Source organism: Fopius arisanus, unplaced genomic scaffold (genome assembly GCF_000806365.1).
Source record: "Fopius arisanus strain USDA-PBARC FA_bdor unplaced genomic scaffold, ASM80636v1 scaffold00369, whole genome shotgun sequence".
Lineage (NCBI taxonomy): Eukaryota > Metazoa > Arthropoda > Insecta > Hymenoptera > Braconidae > Fopius > Fopius arisanus.
Window position 1 is genome coordinate 1 of NW_011888108.1, and position 19,697 is coordinate 19,697.

General features: G+C 37.1%; 2 pseudogenes; one reads left to right on the top strand and one right to left on the bottom strand.

Moving 5' to 3' along the window:
• Window positions 1-12,876: 12,876 nt before the first annotated feature.
• On the bottom strand, window positions 12,877-14,607 carry LOC105272884 (voltage-dependent anion-selective channel-like; annotated as a pseudogene).
• Window positions 14,608-16,571: 1,964 nt separating this feature from the next.
• On the top strand, window positions 16,572-17,194 carry LOC105272885 (phosphoglycerate mutase 1-like; annotated as a pseudogene).
• Window positions 17,195-19,697: the final 2,503 nt, after the last annotated feature.

A 19,697-nucleotide genomic window follows, 5' to 3' on the forward strand; every position in this document is an offset into this window, starting at 1 on the left:
GAATACCTCCTCGATTGTCATGCTCTATGGATTGTTAGTTCGGCGCCATCTACCGTGGCATGCGTGTAATTCTTCCTCCTTTACTCATGGAAAAGTGCACCGCCAGCGGTCGCCTGTGACGCGCCTTCCTTTTTTACATGAAAAAATGAGGATTTGCATGAAAATTCCCCCAAATAACGCCATACTTTTTATTCAGCCAATCAGAATGATCAATTTCACATAATGCCATGACACTTTTTTCAGCCAATGAGAATCATGAATTTTACATGCTCTCCGCCATGACACTTTCCAGTCCATGCTTTTTATATAATAGGATAAAATCCCATTATTTCGCTCCCACCAGGTGGAGCGCAGGCTTTATTTATGTCACATTTCAATCGGTCTTCGAACGTTTGTTTGGTGCGTAATAAGGGGAGGGATGAGTATCACAGTATGGCCGCCGTCCGTTCAACTTAGTGCTCCAAAATGAACAAATAATTATAAATTGAAATGAAACTTGAGCAGAAACAAGTTGGCATCGATTTATTATTATTTAAGTACTCAAAATCATTTTAAACTCTCAAAGTAGTGGATTTATGAGGAGCTGCGAAGCATAGGGGCTCGGTTCCGAATTAGGTGCGCTGTTCATTTTTGAAACTGGGCATAAAAGCGCGGGGTGGCCATACTGTAATTCTCATCCCTCCCCTCATTATTCGCCAAACAAACGTTCCAAAACCAATTGGAAATGCGACATAATAAAGCCTGCGCTCCACCTGGCGGGAGCGACATAATGAGATTTTATGTTAACATAAAACGCGCGGAATTCCTCCCCTGAAAATTATCAGAAGTAACTATTAAATGATATGGAAATATTTAGAAAAGCTTCGTTATAATTTAAAAATTACTATCTCTTCATTAATTGCTGCAAAACTGTTGGACCATATACTTTACACATACAGATGACCAAAATAAAAAAAAAATTATATCTATGAGAAACTATTTATAAATATGGGAGAATTTTTTTTTACATTTGAAAAATTCATATTAAATGAACAAATAATCAAAAAAATTGTGTCAATAGCATTAATCTGGTGCCACGTGGTCAAGTATTTCTACTCTCTTCCCAAGTATTCCTTTATACGAATATCTAGATTATGTCCATCAGGTCGCCCTGGATATCACCTTTATCAGATGGAACGTTTTATCAGGAGAACTCCGTGAAGACCTCTCTGGCCTACTTCTTGTGGGACATTGACCGGTTGAAGTTAGCAAATGCTGCCTCTAGGTTTCATTTGATAACTGCAGAGCACCTAAGTTTTACAACGTCAGTTAGTTGAAATGTGAAACTTGCTGCACATATTCAAAATGATCCTAGAAACAACCTGCACATAAATTTCCAAGAGTCCTTATTCGAGTAATCTGCGGAAAGTTCTGATGGATCCAATGCTCAATGAGATCGTCCTTTTAGGGTAGTAGCCCAATTGGGTAGTTATTTCCTCACCTCCAAAATATTCGAAGTTTAAAGACAGGTAAAATAATCAATAAAGATGGATAAAATAAATAAATGAAAAAGGATATAATGTCAAAGAGACTCGAAAATATCCAAAAGAGATAGCTTGCTCTCCTTCTCGTGATCTCACTTCTCTGATCGTGATTTTCATTATTCAGTGAAAAACTTTAGCTGCAATGTAAAGTAGCCACAATTTTTTTCATATCGCAGGTTTTGAAATAATACATATCGTCACTAGGCTAAAAAGAATTTCATATAAAACTTTTCTCATTCAAATTTTAGCCAATGGCATTGCACGATTCGACTATTATTTTGTACAGTCCCCAGGATATTCAGCGTACAATTTCCTCAACTCTGATTCCGACCAATCAGACTGCAATATTCAGAGCCACCTGACACATTTCAAACTGGTAATTTGCCTGTAGCCTGTCAATTTTTTTTTTTTACAAATTTCGGACATATTTCCCACTTTATTTTGATTGAACGTGTCCCGTTATTTCAAACACCGCGTCGGAATCCGAATTAAGGATATTCCATAGCCAAAATTCAGGTTTTTAAAATTTCGTGACTAATTATCGATAGGATTGATGTAAAAAATATGAAGAGTTTTTTTGACTTAGTTTTGTCGTTATTTTACACTTTTACACTTATAATTATTTTAATGGCTCACAAAGTTTTGTGTTGGTGCAATAATTTTCATTCATTGTGTTTACAATTTTTTTATTGTTTTTAAAAGTTTAGAAAAAACGCAGAAAACTGTTAGCACCGTCTTGAAATTTCGTGAGTCATTAAATAATTACAAAATGCAAAAGCTAAAAAAATGCAGTTTGGCAGAAAATGAAAAAAGCTTGATTTTGGCTATATATGGGTGTAGAACACTCTTAAGGTTGTTGTCGTGTAAACCCGTTTTTCGACAGATTTTTCTAAAATTTTTGCTATAGATAGCTCTTAAAATTCCCTCCAAAATGAGTACAACAAAAAACCAATCGTCAGTTTCTGAGGTGAGATATGATTTTTTGAATTAACATGGGTTCAAATGCATTTCACCGTTTTTATTAAAAAAAAAAAACCACTGGACATTTTTTGATGAAATTAGCACAGAACGTAGAAATAGTGATCACCAATATACGGAAAAAAAAAGAAAGTGATCGTCAGTTTCGTAGTAGAGCAATAAATTGTCAAACTAGCATTAATTAAAGATATTTCATTGTTTTTTATTCTTGTTAAATAAATGAATAAATAGATCATTTTTACATTTATATAAGAAAGAAGTTTTATCTCTTAGTAACTTATAAAAAAAATTTCCTTGAAAAATGCCATTGTCATATGCATATACGACATGATTCAAAATATTCAAAATTCAAATTATTTTATTAGCGGTAAAGTAGTACTGGCAACACTCATGCGCTTACATGAGGAGAATGGTTGGCAGACCTGCTGCAGACCGCGGGCGAAACCACAATTTCTGGTAAAACGTAAATAACTGATGACAGAATTTAGTGTTTCATAGTAAAATAAACGAATTGTTTCAAAAGGTGATATCTTGCTACTTCTATTGCGGCAGAACAAACAGGTAATGTAAAAAGATACCTTTTATAAATTAATGTAACTAAAAAATTGACAACGGTGTTGTTTCTTTCCGGTTTCCTTCTCACCTTGAGCATCAATAGAAAAAACAATTGATCATGTTAAAATATAAGAGAATATTGTCGAAAAATAATCTAATTAGCAGAATTTTCATTTTTAATTTTATTATTTAAGGATCACGACGTAAGGTCCAAAAACATGGGAATGAAAATAAAAATTGAACATTGTAACCTAGTCTTCTTCTTGCAGCGACAATGTATAACCCCGAAAAACATCACTTCTGCAATTTCATATGGTCGAGACGAATGAAACTGCCGTCTTGTCTTGGAAAACATATATTTTTTTGAAAACATATATGATATGATAAATTAATTTTTTCGATTGTGAATCCATTCCCTAGGGCAGACATACCTTCAAGTGTCACATTAGACTCTGTAAAAAATCACAATTTCAATTCTTTTCGCCATGCAAGTTAATATTGACTATTGTTTTGCGTCCTTTGATTCAAATTTACCATTTACTTCGACAGTTCATTTTGAAAGTTTCAGCTGTATGACAATTTCGGATATAACCATTTCTTTCTGTTTCCATACAATTTCTCCGTTGGTTTTTTAAAAGATTTTCGATAGAAAATTAACTGGGATTTATCCCTTGCCAGGAACAGATGGATGGGGCGAAATAATACCATTTTTCAAATTATTGTCAACAGAATTATGCCGAATCGGGCGAGTAGACGAGGAACAGCGGAAGAAATACATGACGGATTTCGGTACCGAAAAAAATCGACAAATGGCAATCAAAGGTATGATATACAATTTAAGGATCATACAGGTCAATTAATGGACAGTGAAGGAAAATTTAAGCTTTGTCATAGGATGTATGATAAAAGATTCATCTAAATAGTGATATGTTGGTTTCGATACTTTCAACCCTAATTTAATCAGGAGAAAAACATTTTTTCTTCATTGCAAAAGAAATTTTCTTTTGCCTGTTAACGAGAAATAGTATAGTTTGGCACTCATCGAGGATAACGTCACTAACAAAAATTATTGTTCGAATATACGACAGGGTGTTTTAATAATAACATGTACTTTATCGAAGTACAGAATTTTTATTCGGAAGGCAATTTTGAACATGAAGGAGGATCATATTTTCCAAGGCCTGGGCATGAAATCTACTAATGCACCCGAAATAACCACACCAAGAAAAAGTAGAATGTAGCAGAAACTTATAAGTTTTATACGCTATTTTTCCTAAATTTTCAAGCTTTTTGGTGATAATGGTTTGTACTTTTCAACAGCTATTGGGTGTGCTGCGAAAAATCAAAATGGCATTGCCCTGCTAGAGGCTCCAAAATTGATGGTAGAATGGTCCTGACGAAGAGGCATTCACACACTGCATCGATGAATGCTGTTCATGTGGAACGGTTTAAAAATAATTTATGGTCTGAAATAGTATCTACTGAGGACACAATGAGACAAGCTTATGACCGTGTAGCTATTCGGTAAGAATCTTAAATACTAACACTGTCCTGGTAATCTTGCTTACTAATATGCATCCAAATATCCATATTATGTTTAGAAACGGATATTTTTGAAATATTTTGAAATATATTTTTTTATATTTTGAAGGTTATTTTGTCACAAAAAGGAAATTTTCCTGAATATAATTATATCGAATCTTACCCGGCAAACTATAACTATTCTTATGAAGAAAATCAATGTATAAAATACATGGAAAGAAAAATACATGACTACTCCGTGTGAGTACGTTAAAAAATTAGTGTGCTACACGTTGGCCGTGGAACCAAGCAGAGGGCCATCGAAGAATTCGAGTAGCTAACCCAAAAAATTCGCACGTGGCACCCTAATTTGAAGAGAATACCACGAGAAAGTAGCGTAAATTTTTTTTTAATTAGGGGGCCACATCTGAATCTTTCGAGTGGCCCACCCGAGTTTCTTGCTGGCCCTCTGTTTGGTCCCACGACTAATGGGTGCCACACTAATTTTTTGTAGAATTTGTTCTCAGTGTAATGGTCAGATATTTTTAACTACAGTATGTGTATAATGGCACATTATGTAACCAGCCCGGAAAGCAAATGGTTCCACACGAATGTGGAGAAACCGCGCGCTTTTCGCATAAGTTTTGTACAAGCACAGTCTTCAGAATCAATAACATATAATTCTCTATATCACCTGTCGATAGAATAATTATTTGACTCATGTGATTCTAACCCAGGCTGAAACCGAAGATTTGTTACATTTGTCAGATAATACTTTTATCGCCTGGTCCCATAATATATTATGATTAAGGGATCCTGTGGGCGCCGGTCTGGTCACTTTTGCGTCAATGGCAACTTCCATGGAGCGGTGGAGAGCAGAAAACCATCCACCAATTCCTGCCACGCTATTGCAATATACGCAAATAATTAATGAAGGACGTTGGAGTCACTACCGGGAATACCTCCAAGGTCAACTGACATATGAAACTGTCATCATTGATGCACAGACCTCAGTGACAGTAATAGGAGATGCAGAGTTCCTCGGCACACTCAGTGAAATTCATGAGCTTTATGTGGATGCTACTTTTTCCATTTGCCCAAAGAAGCCAAAAATTTATCAAATATTGACGATAATGGGAAAAATTGACGATGTGGTGAGTTGACTAATAGTGCTCAAAGAAATATTGATATTAAATTGCTCTAGACTGAACAACAAAAAATATGGTTTGTTACTCGACCGAAAACAAATTTTCTAGCGAGTGTGATTTTGTAGACCGAGACAAAGCCGAAATTTCATTACTACCTTATAATACAGTTTTTTATTATATGATATATTATCTATTCAAATTCCAGACAGTGCCGTTGGCATGGGGCTTAATGACGAAGAAGTCCCAAATAGCTTATGAAGCTGTCTTTACTGTCTTTAAAACTCATTTAGCTCCACATCTTGAACCACGAGTGATTCATCAAGATTTTGAATCCGCAATGAGAAATGCAATATTGCATGCTTATCCAGACGTAAACGTCATCCATTGCTATTTTCACTACATAAAGGTAAAGAATATTCACAAAAAAATGTTCTTTAGTAATTACTCATAGATATCTTCAATGTGGTAGTCAATCTTAGTCTGCTGCTGAAAAATACTTGAAATAGAAATAGGTTCATTGCAATGGACCAAATCAGGACATTTGAAAATTCTTTAAAATACTAATAACATTTGTAGAATTTTTGACATTTGGCTTGGAATATTAATTCGCCATATTTATTTATATTCGTAATAATGGCAGTTACAATTGTGTAGTCTCTAATATTTCGGCAAGCACTTGTTTTGCACAGAACCTAAAGCCTACGTCTATCAACATTTAATAATTATTCAATTCCAGGCAATCCTCACGTGGTTAGAAAAAAAAGGCCAGAACTTTAATAACACCCTGAGCAATTGGGATCTAGGACAAATATTCATAAGAAAAATCCTGACGCTTGCTCTGCTTCCCCAAGATGATATACGGCGGGCATTCGACCGGCTAATTCTCAATACAACTACAGACATATTAGATTTTTTTGCTGAGTTTCTACACTACTTCCGCACCACATGGTTGACACGCCACACTCTATCTCAATTTTCAGTGTATAGACAAAAAAATTGAACCAATAATTATATTGAAAGCTACCACCGAGTTCTAGGGCAACGATTTGGAAAACATCCGCGGATTTGGAAGTTTACAAGTATACGATGTTCATACAGTTTTTCATACAGACATTTCATATAATTTTCATACATACAGAATGTTTCCAAGTCATTTCTAAAACTTTCATCGGTTGATATCCAATAACATGAGGGATATGGGAAAATTATTTTTCATTAAGCTATCTGACGAATTCAGCAAGTTATTTCATTGTGTTGAAAAAAAATCATGCGAAAACTCCTGACATGCGTAGTAACACTCACGAGCCAAAAACTATTTCGCATCTACTTCGAAATCTACTATTGAAAAATTTCTCGATACTCAGGTTGAAATGATTGAAAGTCAAAAATGACCAGTACATTAGTATCAAATTTATAAATCTATAAAACATTACTCAAAAATTTTGTTCAGGGTGTTTTACCAAGAGATTTCACTCAAAATTTTCCAGGAAGTGGCTCCTAATTTTTTTGCCATTTTTCCCCGGGAATTCCTCTGGATTATTCAGACAATTCCTTAAGAATTAAACCAGGAAATCCCTAGGGAATGATTACAAAGAAATTCCTTAAGAACTTCTGATAGAAATTGTTTCGGAATTTCAAAAATGTCTTTGAAAATGTCTTTCAAAAATTATAAAATTTTCAAGCAAAATAAACACCTGCAAAATTTTCTGTTGGAAATTTCTGAAATTTGTGGTAAATTGTTTATAAAATTGCTGAATAATTTCCATTACTAAACTCTAACTAATTTCAGTGATGAGGAATGTCCTCAAACCATTCAGGAGAATTGCATATATATTTAAAAAAATACACAGGATATTTTCCAGTTTCTTATAGGAAACTGTCTTTTTCCGAAGACATTATTCAGACACTGTTCGAAAAAATTTTAAAGACAACTAGCATTTTTTATTACCTTTTTTTGTCAGATTCCTAATCTCTCCATGCATCAGCCTGCGAAAAGGTTGAAAATTGTTTTGAAATACCCTGTATACCTTTTGAAAATTTGTAAAGGTAGTAGAAAGTGGGACAAAATGCAATGTATTCATTTGTCAATATATCTTGATTAATTTTTTTCCCGTCTGAAATGTGGGTATATAGCTTTATAACTTCACTATGAAGAATTCGATTTCATTCTGCTAATCTTCAGTTATTAACAAGTAAAACCTTCCCATCTTCCCAACATTTCTGTAATGATCTTTGATATGTTTTAGGTGGATTACGAGATCTCCAAGCTATTACTCAGGCTGAAGTGAGATCCTTAAATATAGGAATGGTATTGAGACGAAATACTCGTCGCCAGTATAACAAACGGCAAATACTAATCCACCACATGTGGGACCTTTATGATAATGGTTCATTAGACATCCCTCGATTCTTAGCATGTGGGAATCATATTTCGCCAACCTTTGCGAATGATTATATCATCACGAATGAGATTGGTGTTCAACAATTTATACATGCTGCAGTTCACAATAAAGGTAACTCACCCATTCTGCAATATTACTTTCAAATTAAGCCATTAGCTAATTATCCAAATCTTTAAGATGTCCAACCTCGACACCATGATGGGAACATACAGATATTGGGTTTGAATGATGGTCAACCGTTACCTATCCTACGGAGAAACGTTGGTGACGAAAATTTCCAAATATTTATCCGTGAGTTGTTTGAATTGTATTAACACAATATATTTAATGCAGATTCGTTCATAATTTTCCCATAAACACATTCGCGCACGAAAACAGATGCAATGTATGGCGTCTTATGTTGAAAGGGTTTTTTTGTATATTGTCCTAAAGGACTATTCGATAGCTTAAAACCCCGCTGAGATATTGTGTTGTATTTAAAACGAACAAAATTGTAAAGAAATTCTAAACCGAACCATTTCATCCAATTTCAATTCATACGTTTATTATTAATTTTTAGTGGAAAATATTGACCAATCCAGATGCAATGGATGCGATCGTTCAATTATCAATGTGGTATGTCTACCATGCTTTCACTGGGTTGCATGCCAAAATTGTGCCCATGCCCTAGCTGTGCAAGCATTTCAAGCGGAGGCATTAATCGTTTGTGGAACCTGTGGGGTGCAAAGTTTGGCTTTCCAAACAATGCAAATAACGTGATATCACTGACAACTGACACTGACACGTGACAAGAGGACCGACGGATATTTTAAGATAGATACTAGATATCTTTTTGGTTGATCGAATGGTCACCCGTTTGGATACCACAATGAGGTACTAATTTCTTACTTCAAAGTTAGTCTAATAAATCCTAATGTTATCTTTTTTATACAGTAAATGAATACTATTTTGTCTCGTTTTTTCCTCCCCCAAAGTAGTCGAAAATTCCCAAAATTGCCCCAAATTCCTGAGAAATGGAATATGACAATGCTAAGAATTTTCTACTAGATTGGGAGAGAAAAAAATGGAAAAAATAGTTTTTTTTTTACACAAATATGAAAAATAGTGCAGTAGCTGCATTTGCTCTGCAAATAGTAACACTATCTTCCACAATTCTATCGTTTGTTTCTTTAGCTTGTACTTCAGATTTTTCTATCCTTCCTGAATTATAGTTATTACAATAAGGTAAAGACTGAATAATTACTCGATGAATGTCTTAATTTAATATTGATCAACTAAAATAATAACAGCTGTATAAATTACCTGTAATCGACGAATAAGAACTCATAATAAATATTCATCTTCATACATACAAACTCATCACGATGCATTTTTTTCAACAAAATCTTGTCTGAACTGTAATTAATTTTGATGATCACTGGAAAATGTAGGAACGAGCTACGATTTACAAGTTCCTCCAAAAATTCACCTCGAGGCTTTTTCAACTCGTATTCTACGATACATGGCGTGATCAGGTTCAATGTGTAACAATACAACAAGAAAGTAAATACGGCAGATTCTTGTTAGTAATATGAATTTGATGAACTGTGCCTTTTTTTGTTTACAAGTAAACGAAAATCAAATTTGAATCACTCAGCATAGATATTCAAAAATAGGAAATCATTTCTTGATAAATTTTAAGATTGAACCAGTAATCAAATGATATGTATTATTTTTTATTAATATTAACCTTCATTATCATAAAAACACTGATTAGTAATTAATTTTGAAGGATGCCGGGATTATGTTACCATACGCTAGCGATATTCCTGCAGTCGGTAATTTACTCAGATGGTAATTAAAGAATGCAGTGTTTTAGGACAAATGTAATATATCACCGAGATCATTTGCGCGCGTAATAAAATTGGATGGCTATGTAAATAACTTTTTCTTCAAGAGTCATAAAAATAATTATCTTTGCCTCGATTAATATTTTTTATGAATTTCTGTGCGTGCACTATTGCAAAATAATATTGTTAGTGTGATGTTTTTTCATTCTTCTCCGTTTATCACACAATATTTATTCCTGAACAGTATATTTGTCGGACTAGAGACATACCTCACTTTTCAAAATTTGAGCAATAAATTACATCGAGGTTTACGATGTCAATCCTTTCAAGATTGCCAATGATCCTCTATTTTAATTTACATAAGTTTAAAAATATGTGTCTATTGATAAAAAAAAAGTGTAGATCATTTATTAATGACACAATTTCGTGAGAGGAGATTATAACGTTTGGATTTTCATATATTGGTAATAGAATTACTATACACTCATGAGTATTTTATAAAACGGCCCTCATACATGGAAAGATATTTCTATAAGCATAGGCCATCAGCGAAATTCAATTGAGTACTAAGAACATTGGTGATTATCTCCCTTTGCAATTAATTATGAATGGATAATTTCCTAATCGATCCCTTATTCCGATAGAATGGAGACAATATTCGGTATACTGATGAGGTAATAAATCGATCTTTAACAATATCTGATGTCAGCGTATTTATCCATTTTGATATACATATTACTAAGTGGCGTACAAATGGTACCAAAAGATTTTTGAACCAAAGTCACTGCAAATAAACGACTTACCACTGAATGTCAGATACGCTATAATAGTGTCTTATAGTGATAAATATTATAATAGTAACTAGCTGTCGAGATTGTTACAATTAAATAGTTGCGCTCTTTACATTTTTATTTTTGCTCTCTTTGGGTGCTAGGGAATTTTGAATTGGGAATTTTGTCAGTTTCATGCATTGGACAGGGGAAAAGTGGCGGTCGCGGGGGTCACTCAGCTGGTTTGCACCAGCTGAGGGGAGGATTTAAGAAACATGGTGACGGTGGGTTACTTACGTCAACAACTGACATCTTCGACTCACTCTGGAGGTTCCCGCAAAGAACAAGCCGACAAGTTAAAAATCAAATCCACATCTTATTTATTAATTATTTATTAATTTACTAATTTATTTTGACTGGACTGGCTGCAATATCGAGCTATCCTGGACGAGATCCTGTTATCCTCTGGGGATGAGCTCGTCAACACCCTACAGATCTTCATCAAGGCTGGTGAGTAATCAACAATTATTGACTAATTACCGATAATGCTGAGGCTACGAGAATTGAAAAACAATTATTTTTAGACATTACCCTGAACTTATATTAATTTCTTCAGTTGTCTACGAGATTGTGAGTCTCGTAATATCTAGGTACGTCTTAACGGACATCAGAAATGGCTTTTTGGTGCTCCCTGATCTCAAAAGCAATTTTCTATTATACGTTGGACAAGGTATGGCTCCGTGACTAATCTAATTCATTCGATAAAATTGATTAACCAGGGGATTATCAAATTGGTCCTTAGAACTGGACTCAGAGTAATTTCTTTCAAATTTTGAAGTGGCGAGTATCAGTCAACATCTGGGAGACATGAAAGGCAGCGAATGTCCTGGTGGAAATTCTCCTGAAGACCGCGCAGAAACAATATATAGACAGGATTATTCATCGTTCAAAGTTGCAGGAGTTCGAAGCCCTGCGGCAACCCCACCAGACAGCTTGTGCTACAAATTGCCTGGGCTCGATCATCCACGATCAAGCAGTAATGGAGCACAATCGGCAAACTGTACAAACAACCTCACATTCGAGGAATTGGGAGCTCTCCTGGAGATTCCCCTCATGAAGGCTGAGAAAATTGGCAGCCAGATGATCACAGAGGGTCGTATGAATGGTTACATCGACCAAATCGACACGATCGTTCATTTCGAAAGTAACAAATAATAAAAATTAGATTTGCACGTTTTGAAGTTCGAAATAATTTCAATAAAAAAATCGAAACATCATACGAGCCATGTTTTCTTTATTTATGTAAATAAATGAAATGCTTGACATGACGTTTACCAAAGTCCGAATACAATCGAATGCATTATCTACTTTTTAAAAATTATTCCCCTCCCGATATTTCATTACAAAATGAAGCGTCAACCAATGAGAGAAGTGTTCACAAGAAAAAATCTCGACAAATACATTAACGAGGGATGATCCTAGATAATTGATTTCAATACAACGTTCATCATCGACTTAAAGTCATCCTGCGTTTTAATTCTCTTATCCATTATTATCTTCCTAAATTTTTATATCCAACAGAGAGCTGACCTTGGCCCTGACTGATGCAGTACTGTACAAATTGCTTCACGTCGATCGTGAGTTCCCCCTTGCTTTGGGCAATATAGACGTAGGGTTTTGGCTTGGAGAGGACTCTCATTCGGCCCAATGGACGGTGGAGGTGGTGCGACCACTGGAAAATTTTGACTGGGAGTGACCTCAGGCCAAATCACCTGACTGGCGGTTCCTGAGGACACATTATCGACCTCACCGTTGTGTTGAGAGTATCCATTCCCTCCTGCCCTACCTCTGACATTCAAATTCGTGTTTTCTGATCTGATAGCCTTGTTAATATTGAAAGAGTACTGATAAGTATCCACATTTGTACTATTGGCTTCAGGATATCCTTGGCTACTTGAGGCTACCTCAGTGGTCTCAATGTTCATGTTCGACTGCTGGGTCTTCAGATAATGGTTCATGGTGTCCTGAGCTAGTTTCGTCAGCATCATCATGGGAGAGGAGAGGACAACTCCGTAAAGACGAATTAAATTGTGATGGTGGAGGGTGTGCATGGCCTGCACCTCAGAGATAAGGTCCTCTATCACCGAGGGCTATGTGAGGGCGTCGGCTTTCAGGATTTTCACAGTCACTGGAAAGGTTCTCCCTGTTGGAGAGTTCACGCCTCTCCTGACGACACCAAAACTCCCATTCCCCAATTTAATAGACAACGTCACGTCTTTCTCTTCAATTAAGCAAGTGAGTATTGAAACAGGTGCCTCCAGAGGCTGGCATGAATGTTTAGTGCTTTTTGCACTACCTCCTGGACGAATTTTCCTGATTAGATTCTTCTTCTTCTGGGAGGGCCTCTTTTTCTCCATGGCGTTCATGAGTCTTCTGATCCCTACCTTACCCAGCCCGATCTTCGCCAGTTTCTTGGGCTGTACGTAGTCGAGGTGGTGGAGACGTCTCACCTGGAGATCATCCCGGATTCTCCTGAAGAACTGCGAAAGCTGGACGTCGTGGAGGAGCTCCAGCAGCCACTCGTCCCCTCTTCCTCTGCCATTTTTCAATTGTTGCGATGAAACCTGGGGGCAAATGTTGGGGTTCAGAGACACCGATGAAGACAAGTGAATAATCAACTGTTTGGTTTAACTTCAAGAGGCGGGTGAGCATGAAATTAAATAAACGTGGGGGATTGATGGACTGCTTGGGAGAGGAAGCATTGTTTCTGAATTATCCAAGGATTTTCTTGCTGCTAATAATTATCCATAATTATAACAAACGATAAGTTTAACGATACTTGACAAAAAAAAAACATCGAAAATCACAGAGAAATCACTTATTCTCTTTCGAAATAAGCTACAGCCTCGATATTATTATTAGGGCCCACCTCCTACCGGCAATCCTTTAATTAGACCCACCTAATGCTTTGAAATCAATATAACTTCTATGTGACTGACATATTCCATCCACTCGACAACTAGAAATGTACGAAGGCCACTGGCTGTTGCATTTCAAATAATTCTCGCAATCCCCAGGGACCACATTGATTAACGCCCATGTCTTCCTGCCACCCAGAAGAAATCACTCCACAAAAAGAACTATTTTTTCACCACTTTTGGTGAACTAGCAGTACAAAACCTATCCTTTGTTACCTGTGAAGCCAAGAGCAAATTTGTTCTTGGTTATTTTGCTCCTTTCCGAGTCGAAAGACGGCTAATAATCCGCAAGTCCTCCCGGGCCATCCTCAGGTAGTAAATATATCAACATAAGACATTAATGTCGTTTTATCCTTGAATTTCCCCATAAAGATCAATGAAGGGAATTTGGGGATTACCCTGGTATCCAACAACAACAGTTGTGTGAATCAGTGGTCCACTGTTGAGACTGAGATTGAAATCTGTAGTTGCTGATGCATTTTCGTGTTTGTATAATGTCTTCAACTCACCAGTCTTGCTTCTGTTATCTGATAGGTCCTGATCACAATTAGATTATTCCTGGGGAATAAACTACAAACAAAGAATGAACGCGAGTTTTACCCAGTCTGGGGAGAGAATGTACAGCTGTATCCAAGGCTGAGGCCCGGAGTAACTTGTCAGCAATGGTGACATCCGTTCCAAGAAGATTATCAAAGAACATCAACCCGTACTCCTCAATCTTGTACTTGGTCTCAAGATTTCCTACAACGACCCTTGTGTCGTGATTGGAGAAACCACCGCTGGAGAACTCAATGCCAGAGTCGACCTAGTGCTGACGTCAAGTTTGAGAAGGCCGCAGTGATAGCCTTTGCTAAACACATCACAACCTCTCTTTCCTAAATCTCTAAATGTGGCGGGAGCCATTTCCAACCGTTCAATTAAATTCTTTCATTACAAATGCCTTGACCAAAAACCCCTGAAGATATCGGAACTTCAGCAATGATTTTCCCCACTGGAGGCCACCCCACTAAATTCCCGTACCCCAGCCCTTGCTTTTCATGTTTTTTCCTCCTTTTGGCAACACAATTTAAGATCATAATTTTGAAATATTTAAAGCTAAGCAGATAAAACTCATGCGTGTTACTACTATGTTCAATAAATAATACATGCGGGGTATAATAGCAGTGTGAATTTGTTCTTTTTCCATAAAGTAAGTAATCAAGGAGGGCAGTATTAGTACATTTTTTTTATTATACAATGGAACGGAAATTTTCCTGAAATATGTAACGATGCCAATTCACAATAAAAAAATTGAGGAAATATTATGATTTTTAATAGAAAATAGGAAAGGAACTTCAATTGTCCAATGGTGGCAGAAAACGAACCCGTATAAAGCCGCCAGGGGTTCTGCAGAAGGGGCACCTGTGTCGATGATTTGCCTCGATTACCTCAACGCATGCATCGCAAATCATGAGATGATGACAAAATTGTCCCATGGAGGAAATAGGATTTACCAGGCAAATCTGGCATTGGAAATCATAGGGCACATCTAAGGACAATATAAATAATTGTAATCAATAAAATATATCACAAGTTATTCGTATTTTTTCTAAATTATGAGTTTTTTCACGAATCGGTGGTTTCACGAGAACTGAATACTAAATAAATCCTTAAATCCTTGTTAAATCCTTGTTAAATCCCTCCCTATGTTGGTTTACAAAAATTGTTTTTAACTTTGACAAAGTAGAGATTATAAAAAATACCTGGGTTATCACTCTCGGACATGAACACCCGTTCAAAATTTGTGGCTCGCTGATCACACCCTGGGCATGTGAGGGGTCCACTAGCATTGACAGCCTCCTGGCGTATTAACAATTCGCACGTTCGACACAAAGCAACACAATTGCATGGTCGTGCAATCATTTCAATTTTATTGACTCCGCATTTTGCACATTTCCATTCATATGGAATCCCTGCAGGTAGATTCTCCTCAATAACTATTTCCTCAGGAAGTCCATTATCTCCTATACCAGGAATACCATTGCCATCCATCAGTACGTGTTGTTCTCGACGTTGTCGATTGGCCAAAGTTCTCAAATCGTGGAAATTCATCTCTGCCATTACAGCTCGGGGATCGGGTGCGGGCCCATCATACTCCTGTACTGGAATATCCTCAGGAACCGGTGGCTGCTGAATCGGTTCAAACTGCCCTTCTGTGAACTCTTTCCGAAATATTATCGTTTCCACCAATTCTGAGACTGCATTTGCGGAAATTTCCAAGAAGCGTTCATTTGAGATGGCACCATCAGCGTACAATTTCCATAGCCTACTAATAACACTACGATTGACACACTGACGGACTCGAGGAGTAGCATTTATGTTATTCCGTGGCACTCCTTCCCTCAGTCTTCTCATATCTACTGTGGAGCGAGCTGCTATCCCTAATGTCTTTCGGTACAGATGCCAGGCAGTAGTCCTTTCAGAATTGACCTTTTCCCTCAACTTGGCTGGTACCGATACATCATTGAACTGATGGATACATCATTGAACTGCTCCGGTTTTTCGTAAAAAGATAAAACTTCCGGCGTTAGGCCCTGAAGCAAATGTTGGTGGTACCACGTCAGGTAGTTCCTGAAAGAGGCAGCCAGCTCTGCAGGCAGAGAGCGTTTAATCCATTCGAAGGTTGATCTTATCGAGTTCGCTGGCAGGAGAGCCAGTACCAGGAGTTTCTTTATGATACGAATGTGTTCGTCTCTATCCAGGTCTATGAATGCATCGTTAGTAGCATGATGACAGAGTATCTGCACGCAAACGATTCTCACATTAGCCATGTATCTCTTTTAGAATAAAAATCAACGAAAAATTACATGATAATTATATAACAGAATATGAGTCGACCCTGGTGTAGTTCTGCTGCAATTGCTATTTTTGGAAGATTACAATCTAGGGACGATTTGGAAGGACAGCGGTCGAGAGATCATTCCCACCCAGCAGAGATGGGTATAGGACCAACGTCATTATAGTGGACTCACAGGAATGAACAAGGCAGAATCAGCCGGCAAATATGGAGAAAGGCGGGGGCAGATATGGAGGAGATCCTTGGACACTCCCCCCCACCAGTGGAGCCCGATCACGAGTATCACAAGACCATCATCGAGGATGAAAGGACAAGGATGGACCCAAGAAGGAGGAATTTCCCATGTTTGAGTCACTCAAGCTGACGATTGAAATATTTCTGCCTTATTGAAATGACTCCATCATTCCTGCATTGAAGGATGGCAAGAAGATCATCATTGCTGCCCATGGAAACAGTCTCAGGGGAATTGTTACACATCGAGACCAAATGAGTAATGGCCAGATTATGGGGTTAAATCTGTCCACCGACATCCGCTTTGTTTACGACCTCGATGAGAACTTCAAGCCTGTGGTGTCCATTAAGTTCTTGGGTGACGAGGAAACCGTCAAAGCAGCAATAGATGCAGAAGCTGCCCAAGGAGAGCCAAGTGAATAAATTATTCAATCAACTTCATGAGCTTATCCTGAACTCGACTAGTGCTATCACCAATGATTATTCAAAGACAACTGAGGAGATTGATCCATTGCTAGACGCAATGCAGGATTGCATACGTATTATATATGAATAAAAGCATCTACTATTACATTCATTTCAAATTGTTCGTCGTGAAGGCTTCGAATGATTGAGTCATTGTACTGTGTACGAATTAACAAAACCATTAACATAAAATTTATAGAAAATCATAAGCAGAAAAATGAAAAAAAAAAACGATAAATTGAAACTATTTGTTTACTATTCTTGGGAACAGGTAAATTAATTAGGCAAATTGAAAATAGGTATATTAATGTTCCACTTAGCTGACCAAACAAAACTGGTGTAGTGTGAATGTCACTGAAGCACCATTCCAAACTGCGTGGATGCTTTCTCTCATCCGCCAATCCAAGTTAGTGTTAATAGAAGTTGGGTTGACGTTAGGGATTAATTCCCTCCTTATAAAGGCCATTACTTCCTGGCAAACATCAACAGATATGTCGTTGAACCATGCCCATCCAAATGAAAGAATTGGATTGATTTCAATCATTTATTTTCGAGCTGTCATCGATAACTGATTGGTCCCATATACACAGACACATACATAAATAGGACGGGGAGGAGCAATATGTACACCATGAAAATTCAGAGGGGATGGAGTGAAATGGACACCGTTTTTCTTAATTTTTTTGGCCTTCAGCCTACAATTAGTCACCTTTACTACAAAATAGAGAATTAAAAATGCAACGAAGACAATGCTTCTATTCGGAATCATTCATAGAAAATATTTACTCGGTTTAATTAAAATTTACTCACGAATCCTTCAATTTTTGCCGTCACCGTTAAAATACTCTGAGTATTAGCCAAATCGGTTGTTACTACTGTACTCGTTGAAATATCCAATTGCTGGATATTTTCGACTTCGGCTGTAAAGCTTGGATCGCCATAAACGAGTGCACTCTGACCATTAGCCGCGGTCACGCAATTCAGGTAGACTCTTCCTTCGTCGTGGACGAGCAGAGACTGTCCATTGACACTCTGCGTTTCCTCTTGCAAGGCTAAATAACTTCTGGGGATTCTTGGCATGTGTTTGCGCCGCCAACTTCGCAGTCTGGGACGAACTACTTCTAGATTATACTTGTCGGTGATTTGTGCAGGAAATCTGCAATTTAATGTTTTTTTTTGGGAGAGGGAGGTTTATTGGGGCGCAGGAAAAAAACATTGAGGTTAGAGTACACATGATTGTAGGACTTACTGTAGAAGTATCTTAACTAATAAGTCTTACCTTATTGCGACGAGATTGTAAACGTGGGCAGCACTACAGGCGTAATGACTGACCATTTCGGTATAAAGGGCCCTGAGGAACGATTGCTCCTCCGCTGCTCCGGCATTCGGTGGATGCGTATGAGTTCCGTGCGTGTACGAGGGAGTGAAAATACCGTTGGTAATGGAGCCATGCGCATGGCACCCTAGCCGACGCTTTGCTGCACATTGCACAAATCTGTAAACAGACCGAATGAGCATGCTTTACCAATGAAACTTGTTTCTGATCCAGGGTTGCCAGATGGCGATTTTTTCCAACAATTCTTTTTTGATTTTTCAAGAATAGGCTACATAATAGCAAACTTCAAATTAGATATCAACCAGGGCATTTAAAAACGGTCAATTTTTCGCGTTATCGGCTTGACTTGCTTGATTGGGATTGTTTAAAATCAAAAAAACATTTGAAAAAAATGTGCCATCTGGCAACTCTGTAATCTGATCGGCTGTGTCGCACGCGTTGCGCGGGGAAATTCTCAAATATTCATGCATGTTTAACATTTCAAAAATGCATACTTAGAGTAACTTTAACAATTGCGATTGTATTGAAGATATTTTCGAGATAAATGAAGTAATTACGCAATTCAGTGACAAAACCAGGTAAGTTAATAAACTGTTCTGTGAGTTCTTTGGAAATACCTCTTAAATAAAGAGAAACAACATTCGATTGATAATTTTTTGCATCCCGATTTACATTAATGTGTGTGCAGTTATCGTGGGCATGAGACACTCACGTAGCTTTGATTTTGTTTTAGATGTTTCGTTGGAGGGATATTCATTTGTTTTTTTGAGGGATAAGAAATGAGAATGTGTGTTTTCCGCGAAAAACGCAGACCTCCGTACCAGGAAACAAAACAAAACGCTATAAATGCTGAAACACAAACAAATGAGGACTACTCGCGGAGAAAATAATGTTAAGGAGAGTTGACGAAATTTTAGCAATAACGATTGTATTGAAGAGATTTTCGAGATAAATGAAATAAATACGCAATTCAGTGACAAAACAAGGTAAGTTAATAAACTGTTCTGTGAGTTCCTTGGAAATACCTCTTAAATGAAGAGAAACAACATTCGATTGATAATTTTTGGCATCCCGATTTACATTAATGTGTGTGTAGTTATCGTGGGCATGAGACACTCACGTAGT